This window comes from Pinus tabuliformis, chromosome 4_1 (assembly GCF_031772625.1).
Source record: "Pinus tabuliformis cultivar Carrire ecotype Pingquan chromosome 4_1, CPIR1, whole genome shotgun sequence".
Lineage (NCBI taxonomy): Eukaryota > Viridiplantae > Streptophyta > Pinopsida > Pinales > Pinaceae > Pinus > Pinus tabuliformis.
Window position 1 is genome coordinate 536778047 of NC_142303.1, and position 24137 is coordinate 536802183.

Genomic DNA, 24137 nt, shown 5'->3' on the forward strand with positions numbered 1-24137 from the left:
GACCTACCCTAAACAGCTCATTTCAAACGACCCGGTTCAAGTTCAGAAGCAGGCTTAATAAGCCTCTTATCTCAGCTACTATAACTGTTATCTTCTCGGAGGAGGAAGATGAGCTTACAAGCTCGGATGAAACCTCCAAGGAACAGTCTCATTCTCAAAATTCTAGTGATTTTCAGGGTAGCTTGGCTGGAGTCGTCCTCAATGACTCTGCTGCGTTGCACGAAGAGGGCCAACAGGAAGACTTTCAACCTCAGCCAGCTTCACCTCAAGAGCAAATTATTGTTTGTGAGCCTGCGCACCTCTCTAGAAGTGTTCTGAACCTTGTTCTTCCTCCAAAAGGCAGTATGATGGAAGCTGAAGACAATGTGATGGTAACCTGGGTAAGCTCCCCCAACCAGGCAAATGAGAACGCTACAGGCTCTCCACCGCAGGCTTAATTACTCTTGGCTTCAGCGACATGACAACAAGTTATCTTATGATTTTTGGTTTTTGTGTGAAATTCTCAATTTGCATTGCTTCTTTTCTTATTAGCATGAAGTTTTACAGTCTCCAGGACATAATTTTGGTTTTCCATATTTTTGTAATAGTGACTGTAAAGGACAACATTTTTGTAAAAGATCAGCTTCTTCTGAAGCTTCGATCTTATATAGCTAAGTTTAGTTTTGGGTCTCTCAAGCTTACCATAATTCTCACTTCTATGATTCTCATTTTTGTAAAAAGAAGGCAATGTGCTACCTGCAACAGTCTTTTTGGTAGAGGGCAGGCTACAACCCCTCAGAGGTTCAAACCTCTTGGTAAATATTTTTTTCCTTTTATCTTAATAGAATAGTCTTTATACAGGAAAAAAAAAAAAAAAATAAAAAAAATTATAATTGTTTATATATATATATATATATATATATATATATATATATATATATATATTAGTATTTATGTGTTTATATTATATTATGTTTTTAATAGTACAACACATTACTATATATATATGTGTGTGATCGATCTTATAGTTAAGAGAATATTGTTAATGTAATACTGTATTAATGTAATATTATTATAATTATTAATAATAATATTATTAAACATTTTATTATAATATAAAATTACAAACCAGCTTATCATTATTATTAATATAAAAAATATTTAATCTTTAATATTATTATATTATTGCTAAAATAAATAATAATATTACTAAACATTATTTTAATAAAAAGTAAAGTAATTATAAAAATAACATTTATCGAAAGAAAAAAAAAAAAAACTTTATTAAATTTAATATTAATATTAATATTAAACATAATAATAATAAAGCTTGATATTATTATAAGCGTAATAAAACTTAATATTTTTATTATAAAACTTAATATTATTATTATATTACTACCTTAATTAAAACTTAATAATTATTATTAAATTATAATAAAAATAATAAACTTAAACTTAATAAAAAATTTAAATCTAAATATGATAATAATAAAATTTATTCTATTATATTAAAATTTAATAATAGAAATTCTTAAAGCCTTATAAAACCTATGTACTAAAACATTAAAAACCTGAAAAATATCATTAAACTAAAACATATCCTATCACTTAATAATTATTAATAAATTTATAATAAAAATAATTTACTTAAATTTAATAACAAATTTAAATCTAAATATAATAATAATAAAACTTATTCTATTATATTAGAAATTCTAAAAGCCTTATAAAACCTACCTATTAAAACATTAAAAACCTGAAAAATATCATTAAATTAAAACATATCACATAGTACAAATTTTAATGAATAATAAACCATTATGATTTAATAGGTTTTATATTATCATACATGGACATATTATATTATATTAAATAAAACATTAAAACCCTCATATTATATTTGGGGACCGTTATACAACTGTTATTAATGGAAGCTTTATATAATTGCTATATTAGGATATAATTGAAGGAACCTTATATAATTAAGGGAGCGTTATATAACATTGTCATATTATACCCTTTCATGTTATATTTACACTAAAATTTACACCCTAAAAAATATTTATGGAGCGTTATAGGTGTCGTATTTTAGTTATGGCTTGTCACAACTATGGCTGCAAACCCCAATAGCCACACCTCATCGGCATGGCGTAAAGTTATGGCTTGTCACAACTATGGCTGCAAACCCCAATAGCCACACCTCATCGGCATGGCGTAAACTGTAACGCACATCGGAGAAACATAACGTACGTGTTTTAATGGGCGTTTCATAACTTTTGATGGGCATATCACGATTTGAATTGTAACAGACAATTTAAGTTAAGAGGGACACGTTAACAGACATCCACATTTCGATTTATTTTTTTGTTTTTAATTGTATATTTTATAAGGAGTTGTCTATAATGCGACTTTTTGAGATTCCTGTGACGGAATTCGGCGGAAGAAATTGAGATGAAATCATGATTTGTTGCAGTTAAAATGGTTTTTTAACTGCATATTCCGATTCAGCACCCTCAAAAACCCCTGGGACGCTTTCATTGTGCAGAAACTAGTTATCAAACTTGGATTTCAATAAATTACTGCCGGATTTTCACCGGAAAAAATCGTCGGAAAGGCTTTCAAAAAGTCGCTTTAAAGACTACGGCATTTTATAATACGTGTTTTTAATTTTCTCTAATACTCATACATGGACATAAACAAAAAGCATAGAAATTTGGCAAAAAGTTATTTTAAACTAGGTTTAAATATTTGATTTAGATATGAAAGGAAGTTACCTTTATCTATTGATTTAGTGGAGACAATGAGAATATGCCTACATCTTTCAATTTACACCATGCGATCAAAATTTTTGATTAGAAAATCCATTAAAATAGCCAATTCCAATAAGGGGGACACCTATCGGCATGATTATCACTTCAAAGTGGATAAGTGATCATAATTCCCTATTATAATAAATCAAATGCACTAGATAATATGACCCTTTAAATGTAAGTATAATAATTAAGAGTTATGGTTACATGTTTAACATACTCCATTTAAAAAATTGTCCCCATAATGTTGATGAGTTATGGATGTTGTTGCATAAATTTTTTTATCTTTAAAAGTCACATATTTTATTAGTAGGTTCTTTCACTGGATAAGAAACCTAGTAATATCATGGGTCCTTAATTGCTTGATCCACGTTTCAATGGTTATTTCAACATTTAATATGATTTTTTTTAAAACTAGGACTCAAAATATTTATATTAATATAAAATCCATTCTTAGAGACATGGCCTTGCTTCAAAATTACAAAAATAAATGTTTCCTCTCTTGAGTCTATTGTTACATATAGGCCCTTCTAGGATCAACAACCAAAATTCTCAATTTGTATTAGTGCAAAACTAATTAACTTATAAACATGGAATCTCCAAAACACCCCTAATATCTCAATACATTTAAATTGCAAACAAATTAAATAGTAGAAGGGGGGGAACCATTAGTGCCTTGTCCAAACTCATCAGTAGGAAAAACATACAAATTTGGGAGACATTCCATGGCCAAAGAAGATAAATCAACTAAAGAGGTTTCACCTTAATTGTGCTAGGGTACAAAAAGTTTAAGTTCTAACAATTGTTGACAAAGTGCTGCCAAATCATCCTCAAGACCATGCAATTTCACTCCACGTTATACTGATAATTCCATGGGAACAATCAAAGATGACATAGTTTATTTGTGCTAAAGATGGAGATGCTATAAATCTTGTTGCAATTGTGATATGACCTCTTCCTAGATTTGTCGAAGAGATTTCTGATCCGGATTTAAACAGGAATGCAATAAAATACAGAGATAACCATAAAGACAGATATGCAGCGGAAATAATACCTCAATTCATTACTGTAAAATACTGAAATATGCTTACAAACAGAAATGGAAATAAACCAGCTAGGGCGATGGTAGCTTATCTCTGAGGAGAGATGTGGTGGCTACATGCCTCTGAACTGTCTTACAATGAGGCTCAAAGGCCTATTTATTGTTGAGAAACAATGGAAAACCCTTCACATTCCAAAACCTAACCCTAGAAGATGAAACGCCAAATTGTGGGCCCTGTTTTTTGGGTAAGTTGGTACATCAACTTCCCGGGGTCGCGAATTGGTCGTACTATCCTCGTTTGACGTGCATGATAGCCCATTGGAAAGATCTCTCCGAGGACTACGACGGAAAAGACAATTTTTATTAGAAAAATCGTTGGCGGTGGATTTCCCAAAAAACGTCGTTTAGGGCCTCAAAACGGCTCCGGAAGTTTAGGACCCGAAAAACTGCTAAAAATAGTAAATTGTGCTATAATTAAGGAAACTAAAAAAAAACTGTAAGAAGCATTAGAGGGGATCCAAGTGGAACTAGCGCGTGGCGACCAATATCCACCTGAATCATTCCTCCCCCCTTAGGAAGCAATGGTCCCCATTGTGTTGAGTTCCTCCATGAGATGAGGGAACTTCTGCTGCACTTGGTCCTTGGTGAGCCACTTGCCCTGGTGAAGGAGTTGTCCTGCTTTGACAACTCGATACAGTTGGATATTCTGCTGGCGAGTGTGCTTGATCTGTGTGTCCATGATCCGATCAGTTGCAACTTGTTCCATGCAAGCTATATTTAACTCTGTGGGTGTGAGTTGTTCTGCAATGTCGGAAGTGTCTAGTAATGGTGGAAAGTATGGCCGAAGGCGGTCGACATTGAACACCGGGTGCAGGCCAAGGAATGGGGGAATGCTGAGCTCAAATGCATTCTCTCCCACAGCCTTGGTAATGGTGTAAGGGCCATATCGGAGTGGTCTGAGTTTCCGATAGGCTCCGGTAAGGCGTTCCTTTTGCAAATGCAACCAGACTTTGTCGCCCATTCGAAACTTGTGTAGCACCCGATGTTGATCATGTCGCTGCTTGTACTTGGCATTTGATTTCTCCAGAATGTCATGGACCTGCTGGCGAATATGTTGGATGTGCTCAATGAAGCTGTTTGCCTTATCTGTTTCAGACTGGACATGAGCAGAATCTGCCTGAGTAGCTGCAAATGGCATGGCCACATTGATGGGACATAGTGGCTGGAATCCCAATCCCACCTGAAAAGGGCTGTGGCCAGTCGAGCTGTGGAGAGCCCGGTTGTAGCTGTGCTAAACATAGGGGAGGCTCTCGTCCCATGTGTGTGGATGCTTTGAGTTGTACATGCGTAGAATGTGTACGACCATCCTGTTGACGACCTCAGTCTGGCCATCAGTTTGAGGATGGAAGGCTGTGGACTTAGTGAGTTTGGTGTCCAGCATCGACCAGAGGCTAGACCAAAATGTACTGAGGAACCTGCTGTCCCGATCCGAAATGATAGACTGTGGGATCCCAAAGTGTACCCATACTCGTTCAAAGAAGAGTTTAGCAGTGGCTTCTGCTGTGATATTCTTCTTGCAGGCCGCCATAATGGCCATCTTCGAGAACCTGTCGACGACCACAAAAACACAGTCATTTCCATGCCTAGTGGAAGGGAGACCTGACATGTAATCCATGGAGATGGATTCCCAAGGTCGACTAGGGGTAGGCAGCGGGGTATAGAGGCCTTGCTTCTTGATGGTCGGTTTGGCAATGGCGCAAGCAGTGCATGATCTGATGTACTTCCCGACATCTTGTCGAAGATTAGGCCAATAGAAATATTTCTGCAGTACAGCCACCGTTTTTTCAACCCCAAAATGCCCAACGGCCCGACTGTAGTGTGCTTCCCAGATCATCTTGGCACGCTCGCTTGAAGGAACATAAAGGTGACCCAGGTGGAATAACAGGTTGTCCTGGAGGTGAAAATCTTGAACATGTTGACCCTCCAAGAGTGTCTGGTATGTGTGGCCGAATTCCAGGTCGCTTTTGTAGAGCAGTGGCCAATCAGAAGTCTCGTGCCCACAAGAGTTGAGCACGGTGGTTAATGCCATGATCGGTGGTCGACTAAGGCAATTTGCGACATTATTGGTGCTGCCCTTCTTATACTTGATATTCAAATGGAACTGTTGCAGGTATGTGGACCACTTCTGATGGCGATCATTCTGCAATTTCCCTTGGGTCTGTATGAACTGCAGGGGTCGGTGGTCTGTGTGGATGACCATTTCCTTCCCCAAAATGTAATGCTTCCATTGTCGACAGGCCTGCACAATGGAATACATCTCTTTGTCATAAGTGGGATACTTCCGGACTGTGTCTGAAAGTGTCTCACTGTGATATGCCACTGGATGCCCGTGTTGAGTAAGGACTGCCCCAATAGCATAGTTAGAGGCATCTGTCTCGACCTCAAATGGTTGTTGCAAGTCTGGTAATGCAAGAACTGGTGTTGGGCAGAGTCGATCTTTCAACTCTGTGAATCCCTTCTGTTGAGATTCGAACGAAATTTTTTTTGCTTTCGCTCCTCCCTTGGTGACCTGACTCAAGGGCCAAGTGATATGAGAAAATCCCAACACGAACCTGCGGTAGAAGTTGGCAAGGCCTAGAAAGCTGCGAAGCTCTATTAGAGTTGTTGGAGATGGCCAATCCCGAATGACTTGGATCTTGGCTGGATCCACATGCACCCCCCGTTCATCAATAATGTATCCCAGATACTGAACCTGGGTCATGCCAAAAGTGCATTTCTCCAAATTGGCACATAACTTGTGTTGTCGCAGTGTTTGGAGAACCTGTCGGATGTGGTGGAGGTGCTCTTCCCAAGTCTTGCTAAAGATCAAGATGTCATCCAAGTATACCACTACAAATGAGTTGGTGAATGGCTACAATATGTCGTCCATTAGCCTCATGAAGGTTGCAGGAGCATTCGTCAATCCGAAAGGCATAACCAACCATTCGAAAAGGCCCTCCTTGGCTTTGAAGGCAGTCTTCCACACATCGGAGGGTTCGATTGGTACCTGGTGATATCCTGACTTCAAATCAATCTTGCTAAAATATTTTGCCCCCTTTATTTGGTCCAAGAGGTCATCAATCCGTGGGATTGGGTACCTATTACGGACAATGATCTTGTTCAGCGCCCGATAGTCAATACAGAGTCTCCAAGTCCCATCCTTCTTTTGTACCAGCACGATCGGGCTCCCACAGGGCAATGAACTCGGACGGATGTGACCTTTTTGCAGCAGCTCCTGAATTTGCCTCTTGATTTCATCGTTCTCCAGAACTGAGCGCCGATAGATTGGTCCATTGGGCAGCGGCAAACCTGGGGTTAGATCAATGGAGTGCTTGACCTGACAGTGCAGAGGAACCCCTGCGGGGGAGGTGAAGATGTCCTCATACTCCTCCACGACCTTGTCCATCTGTAGTTGTCGTGCGGAGGGGCCCTGTCTAAAGGTCGTGGCCACCGTCTTCTTCTTTTCTTGAGGGCGTATCATCAGGAAAACAAACTTCCTAGTTTTGGAAATGAGCTTACTGCATTGTTTTGCATTAACCAAAGAGATGGCGGTAGGCGGTGCTACCTCTGGTATCCTGTACAACTTATTTCCCAAAGTAACAATAACAGCACGGGGCCTTGACTCATACACAGCATGTCGCTTCCACAAGTATGGTTGTCCTAATAACACATCACAAACTTCAAGGGGTGCAATGTCACAAAATACCTCATCCGTGAAGGGCTTGATGTTGTATGGAAGGCGACACTATTGGCTCACGCGAAGATCCCGTCCTTGGTGCAGCCACCCAATGGTGTATGGTTGTGGATGCGCTGTTGTCGGTAAGCCTAGCCGTTTCATGACCTCTGCCGAAATGAGGTTCTTTTGGCTCCCGCTGTCGACAATGAACTGTAGCGGGGAGCCCTTTACCCACATCTGGGAGTGGAAGAGACGATCCTCCTCCTCTGGATCTTCAGGTTCCTCCTTCTGGATCTTCGTGGTGGCAACAGTAGCGTTGGGCTCCGCATCGATAATCTACTTCCCTTTGTCATTCCCCTTATCAAGTTCTGACTCAGAGTCAGAACATGCATCTGATTCTGAAACCTTTAGCTTGGCCACTAGTGACTGCTTGGCCCGACACTCACTTGTGTTGTGAGTGGAGCTCTTATGGAACTCACACCACTTTCCCGTGTCCTTTTTCGGCTTCGCGGCGCTATTCTTTGCTTGCATCTTTGGCGGGTTGTCTTGGGCCGCCCCACCTTGGCTTTGTCCTTTGTTCTGCGGTTTGGGGGCACCTTTCCCTTGTTTCGGATTCGCAGACCCGAAGTCTCGCTTCTTCTGTTTAAACTTTTGATCGACCTTGACGGCATATTGGTATGCCATGCCGAGCGAGGAGATGTTCAGAAATTCTATTTCTTCTTGGATGTACTTGTGCAGGCAGCCACGGTATTTTAGTACCAAATGCTGCTCTGTATCGTTGATACCCAACTTTGTGCGAAGGGTATGGAAAATATTGGTAAACTCTGGTACGTCTTGGTCCCTTCCCTGCCGTAGCGTGGTCCACTTTATGTATTGATCCTCATAGCTTCCGATAGGGTAGTACTGCTCCTTGATGGCATCTCGGAATGAATCCCAAGTCAGTGCGACTGAAAATAGTGAGCCTGTACTTTCATCTTTCTGTTCGCAGTAGGTTTCCCACCAATCCTTGACGTGGGGGGCTACTTTGAGAAGAGCGAAAATAATCTTTTCCCAACTGGAAAAATCATGAACAGAAAAATAACCCTCTAGCACATTTAAACATTTATCGATGGCATCTGCGTCTATCTGACCCTCGAATATGGGGATTTCAAAATTAATTTGTACCTTAAATGGTGTGGCATTTGAAGAGTTGCTGTTGGAAGTCGATGCGTCGCCCCTGGGTAGCCACTGAAGGATTTGGGCAAAGTTGTCCATCATCGCATTCCTTTGTCGCTCGAGGGCTTCTTTGAGCAAGATTTTTATAGGATCTCCTGCCCCCTCGTCTTTCTTTTCATCCGCCATGGGAGGCTGTCGGGATTTGCGAGGCTGGTCTTGCAAAGGTTTGACCAGTTCAAGCCCTAACTCCTTATATCCCGACCTCGTTGGGGACATGCAAAGAAAAATAGAGAAGAAAAGCAGACCGCTCTGATACCACTGATTCAGATTTAAACAGGAACGCAATAAAATACAGAGATAACCATAAAGACAGATATGCAGCGGAAATAATACCTCAATTCATTACTGTAAAATACTGAAATATGCTTAGAAACAGAAATGGAAATAAACTAGCTAGGGCGATGGTAGCTTATCTCTGAGAAGAGATGTGGTGGCTACATGCCTCTGAACTGTCTTACAATGAGGCTTGAAGGCCTATTTATTGTTGAGAAACAATGGAAAACCCTTCACATTCCAAAACCTAACCCTAGAAGATGAAACGCCAAATTGTGGGCCCCGTTTTTTGGGTAAGTTGGTACATCAACTTCCCGGGGTCGCGAATTGGTCGTACTATCTCTGTTTGACGTGCATGATAGCCCGTTGGAAAGATCTCTCCGAGGACTACGACGAAAAAGATGATTTTTATCAAAAAAATCGCTGGCGGTGGATTTCCCAAAAAAACGTCGTTTAGGGCCTCAAAACGGCTCCAGAAGTTTAGGACTCGAAAAACTACTAAAAATAGTAAACTGTGCTATAATTAAGGAAACTGAAAAAAACTGTAAGAAGCATTAGAGGGGATCCAAGTGGAATTAGCGGGTGGCCACCAATATCCACCTGGATCAATTTCCTAGGTATTGGTTTTCACATGCATTTAATCGTAACGACCCAAATTGAAATTAATTCATGAAAGAGACACAATATTCTCCAAAGAATAAAAGGTACAACACCCCACAACATCGAAACTAAGACAGACCCATTCAACCACCAAAACCATTTAAATCCCAACCTTGAAAAGGTAGCACTCGGAAGCTAGAGTCACTTCACCACCCAGAATTGGGGAGGAGAGAAATCAAAGAAGAGATAGAAAAACCTAATTTTCCATGTTGTAGCCTAAAGAAAAGGGAGGGAAATTTCCCAATCTAGAACTAACACAATCCACATCAAATTAGAAATAACATCCTTAGAAGGTTGACATTAAAGGAAAACCAGAATAAAGACATAGAAAGAATTCACATCAGTGCCAACATGCTACCAAAACTCACAGGATAACTTCCTCCTCCCAATTAAATATAAAGATTCCCAAATTGAGAAATCCTTGAGGAAAAAAGGCTACCTAGAGGCTATGATAAAACCATACACCAGAAGTCTCTCATGGAGCCCCTACCTAGAGATAATCATAACCTTTACAATATATAACCCATATAAATTAGGAAAGCAAAAATTTAAGGACATACAAATGTCATAAATCAAAATCATCATACCTTGTTGTGCATAATTTTTAATAAATTAATATAAAATATCGCACATGTAAATCTACAAATAAAAAATCTCTTGGATTGCAAAGAACTCCCTCACCCACCTCATGAATTAATGCTCAATTGTCACCTCCTAGATTTGAATCATTAAGATGCTCAATTGAGGTGTGCCTCATTTGTGCCAAATGACAATGAAGGATTGCATACCCATCACTATCTGAGGAAAACCAATATCCCTCTTTATCTTGTTGAATTTACCAATTACACCTTTTTATACCCACGATGAGTCATGGTTAGTTAATCCATGTGCACGCAATTTTGAAGCTCTAGAAGTACCATACAATGATGAACTTGCATGGAAGGAGTATTGAGGGGGAGAGGATCCATGGCCCCTAAAACAATATTAATGACCTAAAATGATATTCACTAGATGAACACAATTTAACTTTTTTCAGTAAAGGATTCTACACTCGAACTCTGAATTTGACCTTTTGCAAACAAAGGAAGAATCATGAGATAGGAGAGTAGAATACTTCATTGTTAATTAATAACAATCCCCCCTTTAATCTAACTTCCTAATTTTCCATTTCATTTTCCTTGTAATTATTACTCCCTAAAACATGAAAGCATTGGTAATCAGAGAATTAAGGGAGAATAAGCCTTATACAACTAAATATTTAATTGAGAAGAGGGTTCTTAGGATTGAATTGATATTGAAGGTGGCCTATAATGAGTTTGAAGTCTCCAATTATGATAGCCCTTACAATATTACTTGTATGGGCCAAAGAAATCCTTAGAAAGAGCCCATACACTTTTTTCTTGATTATTAGAAGTCACCCCCAAATGTCGAGCAAAGGTACTTCCTAATTTCCCACCAGGGCTTAAAATAACCCCACCTTCCCCACACCTACCACCCCTAGATTCCTTTTAGATGCACCATCAAAATGACAAATATAAGTGTACTAAGAGACTACCCATATTTTAAAACCCTCCAGGGAGAGGTGCCAACACCATCCTTCCTATTGAGACCTCATATTAGGGGATTATAACAAGATGTTCAAATTATTCCACCAAAGGTATTCATGAGATTCCAGTTGTCGAGGAGAAGAGAAGGAAAAGTTCAAAGAGTTGAAATATTCTAACAGAGGGGAGAGAGGTCAAATTGCAATTTCTTCACTTTAATCTTTGGAAAAATAATCAAAATATGGGTACTTATACTAATTTCCTTATCCAAACAAGAAGCATGGAAGGTTATATTGACCATGAAGAAGGTGGTAGAAACAATTTGTAGTGAACGCTGATGATCCTGTTGGCATTATGATACCTGTGTTGTCCTTGATGACAACTCTCTCAGATGAGAGTTCACAGTGTAGCAGGTTAACAACAAAGGATTACAGATTAGAATCCAAATAATGAAGAAAGAGAGGGATATGCTAGTTCACATTGTCCAAGAAGCGTATACATGTGGGTTAATATAACAAAAGAAGCGTATAACATATACATGAACTTTCCCAGGAGTAAAAGCGCGTACATGTTGGAAAACCAAGTATTTGATCCAAGGTATTTGGTCTGAGGTATTTGGTCCAAGGTATTGACCCTAGGTATTTGGTCCAAGGTATTGGTCCTAAGTGGTTTTGGTTGAAGGTATTGAGAAAGGCCTAAGAGTATATAAGGAGGAGAAGATCATTAGGCCAAGTGTGCAAGCAATAAGATTCTAAGGAATACTTCTATCTGAAGTATATTTTATGTTGCAGAGTTATGTTTGGGACTAGATACGAAAAATTCATGTGCACCTTGAGTCCAATGTTGGATCAGGAATCATGAGACTTGAAATGACTTATTCTTGAATGATATGATATTGGGTGAGGCTAGATTTGATGTTTCGCTCCTGTTCTATTCATAATCTGGGTTTGTCTAAAATCTGGAATAGAAGCAAAGTTTTGAGTCAATATTTGCATATTTGTATGCAAGTTCGTCTCAGCTAAAGAGCGTATACATGCAGGTTCGATTCTTTCAAGTAGCGTATACAAAACAAAAACTTCTTTTCAGATCTGATTGATCTATCTGATAAAATTTTGTTATTTTATTGTTGTCTGGCAATGAAGTCTTCTTAGATCTGAATGTAAACCTGAATGCATAAGAAGGCTAGCATTTGATTGATTGATTGTATAAGTAAGAAGAAGTGATATCTATCCCCGCCTATGTAAAGCTCTGATAATTGGAAGTAGATACTCAGAATATTGATAGTGGGTACAGACTTGATTCAAAAGTTTATGTTTGTAGTAGTTTTTAAGGTATACATAGGTTCAATTAATGGAAGTAGCGTATACACGGAGTTTGGGTGAAACCAAGTAGCCTATACACTCTAATGCATGATTTTTGAGGTTACAGTTGGTTCAGAATGATGATGCAGGGATCTGGGTTCAGTACAGTGTTCTAGTGTCAGTGATATGATTGTTCAAATCAACTGAATATTGGTTGATGCAGTTTAATTTTAAAAGCTTTGATGGGTCCAGTGTGAAAATTTGATGAAATGTGGCCTTCATTTTGTGGTGTTGTGATCCAGGAGTATCCAGTCTGAAAATTCATGAAACATGGTCCCCGGTGGAAGAGTGGAGTTTTTCTGTAGGCTGGCACCCATGTACTAGTAAACATATTGGCTAGTACAAGAGCTAGGGGGTTGTAGCTCCCTTCCAGTAAAAGTTGGAGAATGAGAGAAGGTTTTAACCTTCTGCAGGTAGAAGCCTGCGTACTGGTATGCGTCTGTGCTAGCACAAGATTGTAAACATATTTTTTTATTATTAAAAGAAGACAGAGATGACAGCAACAGGTGGTTTTTACCCACATTGGGTTTCCACCTTAAATATTGGTTTTCATGTGTGTTGCTTACGTGTGATGCTTTATTCTGCTTTTATTGCACTGTCTAATAAATCTCTGATATACTGGCTTAAGCTCAACACATAAATCACAAGTTCTCTGCATATACGTTGGTTTCTTTAAGCACAGTCGTGTATACACGCTAGTTCACTTCACTAAAGTAGCGTATATAAATCTGTTTGGGAAATAAAAATTTTAATTAGATAATACTGATTCACCCCCCTCTCAGTATTATTTCCAACAATTGGTATCCGAGCAAGTCCTTCAGAAGAAGCTTGATCGCTTGAAGGGAGTTCCATCAACATGAATAATCAAGAAAGCATGGGATCTATCAGACCACCAATCTTCGATGGGAACAACTTTTTTTATAAGAACCACAACCTATCTACAATCGCTTGGAACAGATGTCTGGGAAATTGTGGAAGGAGGATATACATTTCCAACATCAATTCCTACAGATATGGCAGGTAAAAGCAATATGAAACCAATGCCAAAGCTATCAATACTTTATTGGGAAGTCTGTCACAATAAGAGTTTGTCAAAGTCATGCAACTCAAATCAGCCAAAGAAATATGGGACAAAATTGTTCTGAGCTACGAAGGAGACTCTCAGGTAAAACGTGCTAAGATTCAAACTCTCAGAATTCAGTATGAAACTCTTAAGATGCATAGTGATTAAAGTATAGCTAGTTACTTATTATGTGTAGATGAGGTTGTTAATTGTATGAAAAATTTGGGTGAAGAAATAAAGGAAGTTACCTTAGTTGAGAAAGTTTTGAGATCCTTGCCTGCTAAATTTGAATTCAAAGTGTCTGCCATAGAAGAAAAATAGGATCTGCAGAATATCACTATGACACAACTTCACGAAATATTAATTGCCTTCAAGATAAGAAAAGGAGGACCATCATATATGAGAGAAGCCGCATTTAAAGCTTCAGCAAAAGGAAAGGAAGAACACAATGAATTAGGACATATTTCAGAAGAAGAAGATGAGGTAAACTTTGTGAAGAAGCTTCAACGGGGTTCTAGAAGGTTTAGAGGTAAGCTACCCTTCAAATGCTTCGCTTGTGGCAGAGTCGGTCATTATGTTGCCAGATGTCCTCATAAAGATAAATATGAAAAAGGAAAGGAATATGCAAAATAGAATAGAAAACAAGTTGTGAATAAAAGGAGTTACTATACTCATGAAGATAGCGATGGTTTATCTAATAGTGATGAAGATGAAACTGGACAAGATTACAGACTTCTCATGGCTTATGATAGCAATGATTTTTGGGATAGTTTAGAAGAGGATAGCGTTGGTTTATCTAATAGTGATAATTATAGACTTCTCATGGTTTATGACGATGATAATTTTTGGGATGCTTTACAAGAGGAAGATCTTCATGAAGAAATATCTAAACTCAAAATCTCTTTGGAAGAAAATAATATGATTATAGATACCTTGACATACCAACTTGCTGAAAAGGAAAACAAAATAAAAAACTAGAATGTGAAATTGTGGGTCTAAGAAAGGATCTTGAGAAAATGAAATCTCTCCATCTTAAATTTGCTAAAGGATCAGAAACTTTAAATGAAATTATCAAAGTTCAGCATTCTCCTCTAATAAAGATAGGTCTTGGATATACTGAAGAAGCATCTCAATCACAAAAGATGTCAACCTCCACCAAAAGCTATCTTGATGCAGCAAAGACCAGTGAAAAGTATGAAAATCGTCAGCAAAGGCATAAAGCAGATCACCAGGTAAATCATACTCAATTTACTCCGAGGATGAATAGAAGCCAAAACCAATCTCACGCAAATCATACTCAATTTGCTCCAAAGATGAATATCAATAGAAACTACAATCACCACATTAATAGATTCGATAGTCGCAAGAACTTCTTTAATGGGCAATGTTTTTCATGTCATAATTTTGGGCACAAAGCTGCTCAATTCGTTGCTTACAAAACCATCATGACTAGAGAAGCATGAAATCAAAGGAATGTAACAGGGATCAAGATAAGCTCCTATAATAACTTTTCTCCTCTTGAAATGAAATAGAATGCTCAATTTGTAACAACTTTGGTCATGAAGAATCTGAATGCAGGAGAAAATTTTGGCAAACATCTCAAAAGGCGCAAATGCCATTAAATCCCAAGATATGGAGAAAGAAAGAATCTCAAACAGAAAGATGTGGTATAGCCTTGTATGCAGAAGGACAAGAAAATCAGTGGTACATCGACAGTGGATGATCAAAACACATGACAGGTGACAAAGAAAAACTTCACTGATATAATGCCTTAGAAAAGGAAAAGAATGTCTCATTTGGAAATGACACTCCTGCTATCATAAAAGGTAAAGGCTCTATTTTCTTGAAAGAAAAGGTTAAATCTGGAAATGTTATGTATGTAGACGATTTAAAGCATAACCTTTTGAGTGTCAGTCAAATGTGTGATCAAGGAAATGAAGTGGTGTTTCGATCAAATGGATGTGTTGTTCGTGAGCTTGATACAGGAGAGACCGTGATCAAAGGTACAAGAACTCCAAACAACTTATACATACTCAAGGGAGGACAACAACAGTGCTATCTAAACAAAAATGATGAAAACTGGTTGTGGCGTAGAATATTGGGACATCTAAGCTTTTCTCAAATAAGAAAAGCATGCAAACTCAAGGTTGTTTGTAATCTTCCAGATATCAGTATCCCAAAAAATACAATATGCAAACCATGTCAAATTGGTAAGAAAACTAGAGTCCACTTCATGGAAAAAGAAGGGTTGGTTAGTAAGCCTCTTGAACTTGTCCATACTAATTTATGTGGACCATCAAGGAAAAAGTCACCTCGTGGAGAAGAATACTTTATTTTTTTCATTGATGATTTTTCCAGAATGTGTTGGACAGGTCTTCTAAAGCATAAAGATGAAGCATTTGAAAAGTTCCAAGCCTTCAAAGCTTTGGTTGAAAATGAATCAGATCGAAAAATCAAATGTCTCAAATCTGATCGAGGAGGGGAATTTACATCGGATGAATTCTTTGACTTTTGTGAACAACATGGAATAAAAAGGCAATTCTCCACCACAAGGACTCCTCAGCAAAATGGTGTGGTAGAAAGAATGAACAGAACAGTTCAACAAATGGCTCGAGCTATGCTAGATGAATTTGGAACTCCTGCAACCTTCTGGGGTGAAGCTGCATTCGCTGTCGTAACTATTCTCAACAAAGCAAATGTTCGGGTAAATAGCACTCAAACTCCACATGAACTTTTGTATGACAAGACTCCTACTATAAAACACATTAAAGTTTTTGGAAGAAAATGTTTTATCAAAAGGACTGATGAAAAACTTGGTAAGTTTGAACCCAGAGCAGACGAAGGTATTCTTCTTGGTTATTCTTCCAGAAGTAAAGAATACAAATGTGATAATAAAAGACATGGGAAAATTGTTGAAAGCATTGATGTTGTATTTGATGAAGCATGCAAAAATCCAAAATAGATTAAATCAACAAAATATTATGAAAATGAAGAAGATGGGGATTATTTTCCACATCAAATCAAAATGATGTTGAAGAAGAAACCAAAGAAGCACCAGAAGAAGAAAAGACTCCGTCCAAGTATGTTCAGAAAAATCATCCAGAAACTCAAATTTTAGGGGAAAAAGAGGCAGGGTACAGACAAGAAGAATTATCACAGGGACCTCAAGCTATCTAGCATTACTATCCTCCACCGAACCTCAAAATGTAAATGAAGCATGCAAAGATGAACGTTGGGTCAAGGCAATGGATGAATAAATTGAGCAAATTGAAGAGAACGATACTTGGGAATTAGTTCCTAGACCTCACGATAAAAATATTATAGGAACTAAATGGATATTCAAAAACAAGATGAATGAAAATGGAGAACTCATTAGAAACAAGTCCAGACTTGTTTGTAAAGGGTATGCTCAACAAGAAGGTATAGATTTTGAAGAAACCTTTGCACTTGTTGCCAGACTTGAAGCCATAAGGATGTTTATTGCTCTTTCTAGCTTTCAGAAATTCAAAGTATACTAAATGGATGTAAAATTAGCCTTCCTTAATGAATATTTAGAAAAAGAAGTTTATATTGAATAGCCAGAAGGATTTATTGTTGGAAATGATGCAAAACTTGTATGTAGACTCAAAAAGGCTCTCTATGGTTTGAAATAGGCTCCAAGGGCCTGGTATTACTGTCTTGACAAATATGTACACCATCAAGGTTTTACAAAAGGTTCTCGAGATAGTAATCTATATACAAAGATTGAAATTGGTAAATTGCTAATTATTATTGTTTATGTTGATGATATCATTTTTCGTAGCAATGAAGAATCCATGAGCTAGAATTTTGCTTCAGCAATGCAGCAAGAATTTGAAATGTCGTTGCTTGGTGAACTTACCTATTTTCTTGGTCTACAAGTTCAACAAACTAAAGATGGTATTTTTCTGTCACAAACCAAATATCTCAAACATATCTTGAAAAGGTACGGAATTGAAGATTCTAAAATTGTGTGTACCCCAATGGTAATAGGATGTAGTCTCAGCTCAAATGATGAATCAGCAACAGTACATCAACCAACTTATAGATCCATTATTGGCAGTCTACTTTATCTAACAAGTACCCAACCTGACATCATGCATGCAGTAGGAATAGTTGGAAGATTCCAAGCAAATCCAAAGGAATCAACCTTCAGGCAGTCAAAATAATTTTCAAATATCTTCAAGGAACTTAGGACTTTGGTTTATGGTATCCTAGAGATACAGATCTCACTCTTCATGCATATACAAATGCAGATTGGGTAGGAAGTTTTGATGATAGAAAAAGCACTAGTGGTGGTGCATTCTATATGGGTTCTGGGTTAGTGTCTTGGTTCAGTAAGAAATAAAGTTCAATTGCTTTATCTACAACTGAAGTAGAATATGTGGCTGTTGCATCTTGTTACACACAACTACTTTGGATGATGCAAACTTTGAAACACATTCAGATCACATGTACTCCACCTATCTCCATTCTATGTGATAATACAAGTGCCATCAGTATTTCAAAGAATCCAGTCATGCACTCCAAGACCAAGCACATACCCATCAAGTATCATTTTCTACGTGAACAAGTGCTTGAACAAAAGGTCAAATTGGAGTATGTTCCCTCCAAAGAACAGGTTGTTGATATATTCACTAAACCACTACCAGGAGAAACATTTGAATATCTTAGACAAAATCTAGGAGTAGTTGTTGCATCATCCTGCAGTTAAATCCAACTTTTTAAGAGAAATGTTATTATACAGGTGTTTCATGAAGTATAGTTGCGCACACACGCGGGTTTCTATGGGTCAAGGAGCGTATATGTTCTTCAGACAAGAAAATCAGTGGTGCATACTCTGATATGCGTGCTTTGTCTAATGTTGATGATTACTGTCTCTCGATATGTTTTGTTCATTAATTTTTATCTGACTGACAAAGGTGCCTTGATCATTGACTTGTTAAAAATGCACAGGTAGCACATGTTCAGGGGGGGCATTAGCCTTCATGTACTTTCAGTATTGTTGGCATTATGGTTACTGAGTCCAGCTATGGCTTCAGATATTTATACCATTTGTTGCTTAAGTCATGTAAAAGTCTAGGGTGTGATATGTCTTCTCATACATTTGAATGAGTCCTCTTGGACAAATGATGTAATTTGTATCCCCACTTTGCATGGGATGGATGATGTAATATTTATTATTTCTGTCATGTATAAACATTTGGTATATCCCCACTTGGTTGGGAGATGGATGTATGTATGAGTCATTGGTGATAGGAAAGTCATACGCACATAGTGGAGTTATAGAGTCATGTTATTCTTTTGGAGAATATTTTTGCAGACTTTGCATGTGCTCAGGGGGAGCATGAAAGGTTTTAGTGCATCTCAGCATGTACAAAGGGGAGCTCAATCAGAGAATTCAGCATGTACTCAAGGGGAGCATGGACAACATAATGTATGTCAAAGGGAGAGAATATCTTGGTCTGCCCTTTGCCCTTGATGTCAAAGGGGGAGAGTGTCTTGGTGTTGTTGTTGCCATCAAGTCCAAAGAGGGAGATTGTTGGCATTATGATATAGGTGTTGTCCTTGATGGAAACTCTCTCAGATGGCAGTTCATAGTGCAGCAGGTTAACAACAAAGGATTACAGATCAGAATCCAAAGAATGAAGAAAGAGATGTATACATTGGTTCACTTTGTCCAAGAAGTGTATACACGTGGGTTAGCAGAAGAAAAGAACTGTATAACGTATACATGCACTTTCATATGAGGAAAAGTGCATACATGTTGGAAAACCAAGTATTTGATCCAAGGTATTTGGTCCAAGGTATTGGTCCTAAGTGGTTTCGGTCCAAGGTATTGAGAAAGGCCTAAGATTATATAAGGAGGAGAAGATCATTAGCCCAAGTGTGCAAGGAATAAGATTCTAAGGAATACTTCTATCTGAAGTATATTTTATGTTGTAGGGTTATGTTTCGGACTAGATCTGAAATATTCATGTGCACCTTGAGTCCAATATTGGATCAGGAATCATGAGACTTGAAATGACTTATTCTTGAATGATCTGATATTGGGTGAGACTAGATCTGATGTTTTTCACCTGTTCTATTCATGATATGGGTTTGTTTGAAGTCTGGAATAGCAGCAAAGTTTTGAGTCAATATTTGCAGATCTGTACGCAGGTTCATCTCAGCCAAAGAGCGTATACACGTAGGTTCATCTTAGCCAAAGAGCATATACATGCAAGTTCAATTCTTTCAAGTAGCGTATACAAAAGAAAAGCTTCTTTTCAGATCTAATTGATCTATCTGATAAAACTCTGTTATTTTACTGTTGTCTGTCAATGAAGTCTTCTTAGATCTGAATGTAAAACTGAATGCATAAGAAGGTTGGCATTTGATTGATTGATTGTATAAGTAATAAGAAGTTATCTCTGTCCACGCCTGTGTAAAGCTCTAATAATTGATAGTAGATACTCATAGTATTGATAGTGGGTACAAACTTGATTCAAAAGTTTATGTTTGCAGTAGTTTTTAAGGTATACGCATGTTCAATTAACGGAAGTAGCGTATACACACAGTTTGGGTGCAGCCAAGTAGCGTATACACTCTAATGCATTATTTTTGAGGTTACAGCTAGTTCAGAATGATGATGTAGGGTTTTGGGTTGAGCAAAGTGTTCTTGTGTCAGTGATCTGATTGTTCAGATCAAATGAATATTGGTTGATGCAGTTTAAGTTTAAAAGCTTTGATGGGTCTAGTATGAAAATTTGATGAAACATAGCCTTCAGTTTGTGGTGTTGTGATCCAGGAGTATCCAATCTAAAAATTCATGAAACATGGTCCCTGGTGGAAGAGTGGAGTTTTTCTGTAGGTTGGCATCTACATACTAGTAAACATATTGGCTAGTACAAGAGCTAGCGGGTTGTAGCTCCCTTCCAGTAGAAGTTGGAGAATGAGAGAAGGTTGTAACCTTCTACAGGTAGAAACTTACGTATTGGTATGACTCTGCACCAGTACAAGATTGTAAATAGATTTTCTTATTATTAAAAGAAGACAAAGACGACAGCAGCAGGTGGTTTTTACCCACATTGGGTTTCAACCTTAAATCTTGGTTTTCATGTTTGTTGCTTATGTGTGATGCTTTATTCTGATTTTACTGCATTGTCTAATAAATCTCTAATATACTGGTTTAAGTTCAACACATAAATCACAATTTCTTTGCATATACGCTGGTTTCTTTAAGCACAGTCGCGTATACACGCTAGTTCACTTCACTGAAGTAGCGTATATAAATCTATTTGGGAAATAAAAATTTTGATCAGATAATACTGATTCACCCCCCTCTCAGTATTATTTCCAATAGATCCTCTATAACATCTTAGACAAACCATAGCAATTGGATGCAAATTTATTTCTCTTCTCTTTCTCCTTGAAGGAAAATAGCTTTTATTAGTCAAGCCTCATAAATACCCAATACCCACAACAAAGTTCCTTTCACTATAAAGTTGAATTACTTGTTGTTTCATCATATTTTGTATTATATCTGAGTTGTCCTTCACTAGTTGGGGAACCACTTGTTGGTGCTAGATTCAATCCTCTAATTCTTGAAACTTTGGTTTCCCTCTTAAAAGTGATGTGATGGATGAACATATATATCTATAAAGTAATATAGATAGGGACATTTTTAGGGTTCTTTCTCCCCTAACCCCCTGTTGAGGGCCCGGAAATCGGGTCAACAACAAGGGGGATACCCACCCAGTCGGGAACCTGGTTGGCGGCTCCTTGCCCGTTTGGTGTAGCGGGTCCGACTGGGGATAATGGGACCAGCTTCCCAATCTAAAGGGTGTGTGTGTGTAGAGTTTGATTATGCTGATTCTAGAAGTACTTTAGAGCTAACTCAAATCTAACTTATAAACTGACTCTATGTTATTGTAATCTAATGAAAACAACACATCTAATCTACGCTAACCCGGGATATAACTCTTCTATCATGCGATCTAAAAAGATTTCGAACAATAACTGGTAATAAAGATCATTCAGCTATCATAAGAATATAAACCAATTAAGATGAACCATTCTGCATAAAAAGTTAGGCAAAACAGCTGTGAACAGCATATCGCATAATAAGTCGTTCATATGTCAAGCACAAACAAATGATTCCACCGTACAAAAGTGCCAAATGGTAACCCAGACATTCATACATCAACATATAAACAACTAAAACTGCATATCACTCTAAGAATATAAGCAGAAATTAATCAAGAGATAAAAGTACCATTTATGACTGATTTTCACTCATAAACCTCAAGCAATAATGATTTATCTCTACTTACTTCTAACATCTACTAAGAGTACAGAAGTGCAACATCAGTAGCAGACATTAAAATGCAAACATAAATAAATCTCGATCCTTCCATTCATCAAAACCTCCTCTGAGGGTGCAGAAGTGCATGTTCCGAGGACAAGTTTTTGACAAATTTCTGGACCCTTCTCCAATGCAATGAGAAGGGTTAAAATACTACTTCCTAATTCTAATAATAGTATCATTACAAAATTTTAGTATACGGTTTTCAAATGACCGTCCTTTTTCTAATCTAGTTAAAAGAGAAAAAACAACATTCTAAATTAAATCACTTATGAACTTGGTCTTTAAAGTTGAAAGTGTCCAGCATAGGCTTGAGAAGAGTTGGCTGGCTAATTTCTGCGCTGAGCTGGGCTGCGAAAACAACATCTACGAGAGCTGGCGCTAACTTCTCGGCTGCGTTTGTAATGCATTTCACCGTCATCCATTGGCTGTGCGGTTTAACCAAATACGTCCAGTAACATTCCCAATTCAGCCTAACCAATGCTTGGATTGCCTTCCCTTTTGTCTGTGCTTTCTGCCTCCATTCTGTTTCCAGATGCAACTTGTTTGGTAGGTACCCCGGGGTGGTCTCTGCAATTAAATTTGCCCTGTGTAAATTCTCATTTACACAGTCGATAACAATGCTTGCCTGTGTCGCTGCTGTCTCTGCTGCTTGCTCCGCCCGCGTGATTTGATCGTCCCATTTATTAAAGAGCAACTCTTTATGATTTTCATTAATCCTGGGTGCACCTGCTCTTTTCCCTTGGTCATCATCTTGCCAAGCCAAATATTCTGTCACCCTCTTGTCGTTCTGAGCATAGTCGCTCCGCAAATCCACCACTTGACTGATGATTTTGTCGCTCAGTGCACAATAGTGACTCCACTGTGATATTTTACATCCCAACTCTTCCTGTTGTTGGAGTAGTTGCTCGTTCAAGCCGGTAGACTCTGAGATAAACTTTGCCATCTTAGGCTCATCTTTATGCGTTTCTTGCAAAGTCTGCAATTGTTTTTGTTTTTCTTCGAGACTCCTTTGATAGCCTATCTGCATCTGTTGAAAGTCTTCCTGTAGCTTTTCAAGTTGTCTGGAAGCTTCAGTGTTCGCGTTGGCTTGTTGTAACTGTTGTTGTAGCACTTGTATATGATTTTCTTGTTCCTTTAATAGTTGTTGAACTTCAGAGGCCTTATCAATAGTTGCAGAAGCATACGCTCCTGCAATCTGAGACAACTTCGTAAGATTTTCAGTCGGATTATTATTGGGGTCTTTCCATAAGACGTCCAAATGTTCAGCCTCTTGAGACAGTGTATTTTCAAGCTTTCTTTTCTTTCTCTGTCTCCTTACAACTTCTTTGTGTTGGGGACTATAGAATACATCCAGTGGGGGAATTTCTTCTACGTTAAGTAGAAGTTCTGAGGTTGGAGTGATAGGAAGGAGTTCAGCTTCTATGGCACTACTGACCATGGTCGAAATGACTTCTTGCACCACCTGTGTATTATTCACAGGTGTTTTCGGGACTTTCCCTTCAAGATTGATCAATTCATTGAAGGTTTCCCACTCTTTATCTAGCTCTGTCGTGACAAGTGGTGCTTCGATGACAGGAGGGGGGACATCTCTTAGTGGTGAGCCGATAACTTGCTGCTGAGACATTGCACTTGACTGAGCTGTGTCTTTGGTTGTTTCTTCGTTTTTTCCTCGGTTGTGAACAGACTCTTCAGGATGCTCAGATACTTCTTGCGCGACATTGGACTTAGATCTGGAAGTGCTGGAGTTTTCACTGAGGCTGATGCTTGGAGTTGGTTCTCTAGTAGGTAGTCGCAGCCTCTCTAGTGCAATACTTGCCAGCCTTCTTTCTCTGTATAACGTGAATTTTTGGAGGTCATCTGGAGACAACCTCGACTGAGCTTCCCGCAAAATTTCTTTGAGCGAACTTTTACTCTGAAATAGATCATCAAACGGATCTTTCTTTCCAGAGAACACTCTTATCTTGACGTTCGTTGTGAATTCTTGGGCCACATCATATGGGTCGAATGGCCTTGCTGGGAACTTAAATAATTGAAGACACGTCACATTCTCCGCTTCGCCAAAAGCGTGTCCTACATCGAACAAAGAGAAGGCCCCACAAGTTAT